Source organism: Arachis duranensis, chromosome 3 (assembly GCF_000817695.3).
Source record: "Arachis duranensis cultivar V14167 chromosome 3, aradu.V14167.gnm2.J7QH, whole genome shotgun sequence".
NCBI classification, from domain to species: domain Eukaryota; kingdom Viridiplantae; phylum Streptophyta; class Magnoliopsida; order Fabales; family Fabaceae; genus Arachis; species Arachis duranensis.
In genome coordinates, this window is record NC_029774.3 from 95,671,750 (window position 1) to 95,674,934 (window position 3,185).

Below are 3,185 nucleotides of genomic sequence, written 5' to 3' on the forward strand. Positions count from 1 at the left end.
CATTTTGCCATCCATTCAGACTTTGAGAGATTATGTTGACTTGCTGAGTCAACACTTTGTTCTGAGCCAATATGGCATCCAGAGTATCAATTTCAAGAACTCCCTTCCTCTGAGGCATCCCATTATTCACAGAATTCCTCTCAGAAGTGTACATGAACTAGTTATTTGCAACCATGTCAATAAGTTCTTGAGCTTCTGCAGGCGTTTTCTTTAGGTGAATGGATCCACCTGCAGAATGGTCCAGTGACATTTTCGAAAACTCAGATAGACCATAATAGAATATATCTAATATGGTCCATTCTGAAAACATGTCAGATGGACACCTTTTGGTCAACTGCTTGTATCTTTCCCAAGCTTCATAGAGGGATTCACCATCCTTTTACTTGAAGGTTTGAACATCCACTCTAAGCTTGCTCAGCTTTTGAGGAGGAAAGAATTTATCCAAGAAGGCCATGACCAGCTTTTCCCAGGAGTCCAAGCTATCTTTAGGTTGTGACTCCAACCATGTTCTAGCTCTGTCTCTTACAGCAAAAGGGAAAAGCATGAGCCTGTAGACTTCAGGATCTACTCCATTCGTCTTTACAGTCTCACAAATCTACAAGAACTCAGTTAAAAAACTGATAAGGATCTTCAGATGGAAGTCCATGAAACTTGCAGTTTTGTTGCATTAAAGCAACTAGATGAGGTTTCAGCTCAAAATTGTTTGCTCCAATGGCAGGAATAGAGATGCTTCTTCCATCAAATTTGGATGTGGGTTTAGTAAAGTCACCAAGCATCTTCCTTGCATTATTATTATTTTCGGCTGCCATCTCCTTCTCTTGTTCGAAAATTTCTGAAAGGTTGTTTCTGGATTGTTGTAATTTAGCTTCTCTTAGTTTTCTCTTCAGAGTCCTTTTAGGTTCTGGATCAGCTTGAACAAGAATGCTTTTGTCCTTGTTTCTGCTCATATGAAAGAGAAGAAAACAAGAAAAGAAAGAGGAATCCTCTATGTCAAAGTATAGAGATTCCTTTATGTTAGTAGAAGAAAAAAAGGGCAGAGTGGTGAAGAAGAATGGGTAAGGATAGAGGTGGTGATCTGAGATGAAGAGAGATGAAGAGAAGTGTTAGTGAATGAATAAATAAATAAATAGATAGAAGGAGAGATAGAGAATTTCAAAAATAATTTTGAAAAAGTGGTTAGTGATTTTCGAAAATTAAAGATAAGATATGATTAAAATTAAAATTTAAACAATTAAAAAGATTTTTTTTTGAAAAAGAGGGAGGTATTTTCGAAAATTAGAGGGGGAAAAGTAGTTAGGTGGTTTTGAAAAAGATAAGAAACAAACAAAAAGTCAAATAGTTAGTTGAAAAAGATATTAAAATCAAATTTGAAAAGATAAGAAGATAAGAAGTTAGATAAGATATTTTGAAATCAAATTTTTGAAAAAGATAAAATTTTGAAAAAGATATGATAAAAAGATAAGGTTTTTAAGAAAAAGATATTTTGAAAAAGATCTAATTTTCAAAATTAAAATTGATTACTTGACTAACAATAAACTAAAAGATAAGATTCTAGAATTTAAAGATTGAATCTTTCTTAACAAGAAAGTAACAAATTTCAAATTTTTGAATCAATCACATTAATTGTTAGTAAAATTTTAATTTTTTTTTAAAGATAAGAAAAAGATTTTGAAAATAAATTTTTTAAAATTTCAAAAATTACAAAAAAAAAAAGAAAAAGATGTGATTTTTGAAAGAGATTTTGAAAAGATAAGATTTTTAAAATTGAAAATTTGACTTAACTTATAAGAAACAACTAATTTTTAAAATTTTTGACTAAGTCAACATCAAATTTTCGAAAATTTGGAGGGAATTAAGGGAAAGATATTTTTTTGATTTTTGAATTTTTAATGAGGAGAGAGAAAAACACAAACATGACCCAAAACATAAAAATTTTGGATCAAAACACAAGATGCATGCAAGAACACTATGAATGTCAAGATGAACGCCAAGAACACTTTGAAGATCCTGATGAACATCAAGAACATAATTTTGAAAAATTTTTGATGCAAAGAAAACATGCAAGACACCAAACTTAGAAATCTTTAATGCATGGACTCTAACAAACAAAAAAATGCATATGAAAAATAACAAACAACACAAAACAAGAAAACATCAAGATCAAACAAGACTTGTCAAGAACAACTTGAAGATCATGAAGAACACCATGAATGCATGAATTTTCGAAAAATGCAAAAAAAATTTTAAAGCATGCAATTGATACCAAACTTAAAAGTTGACTCAAGACTTGAACAAGAAACACAAAATATTTTTTATTTTTATGATTTTATGATTTTTTTGTATTTTTATTATTTTTTCAAAAATATTCTTTAGAAAAACGAAAATAAAGAAAATATTTTTTGAAAATTTTTTTGAAAACTTTTTGAAAAGAAAATTACCTAATCTGATCAACAAGATGAACCGTCAGTTGTCCATACTCGAACAATCCCCGGCAACGGCGCCAAAAACTTTGTGGACGAAATTGTGATCATCAATGTTGTACTCTTTTTTGTTGTATGGAATAATTATAATGGCTCTTTGCTATGTGTTGACACAACTCCGTTAAACTAAATAGCAAGTGTACTGGGTTGTCCAAGTAATAAACCTTACGTGAGTAAGGGTCGATTCCACAGAGATTGTTGGTATGAAGCAAGCTATGGTCATCTTGTAAATCTCAGTCAGGCGGATAGTAATTGATTATGGATTTTCGAAAATCAAATAATAGTAAATAAACATAAAATAAAGATAAAGTTACTCATGTATTTCCATGATGGGAATTTCAGATAGGTGTATGGAGATGCTGTGCTCCTCCTGAATCTCTGCTTTCCTACTGCTTCATCCAATCCTTCTTACTCCTTTCCATGGCAAGCTGTATGTAGGGCATCACCGTTGTCAATGGCTACATCCCATCCTCTCAGTGAAAAAGGTCCAAATGCTCTGTCACAGCATGGCTAATCATCTATCGGTTCTCAATCAGGTTGGAATAGAATCCCTCGATTCTTTTGCGTCTGTCACTAACGCCCAGCCTTCAGGAGTTTAAAGCTCGTCATAGTCATTCAATTCCAGAATCCTACTCGGAATACCACAGACAAGGTTAGACCTTCTGGATTCCCATGAATGCCGCCATCAATTCTAGCTTATACCAC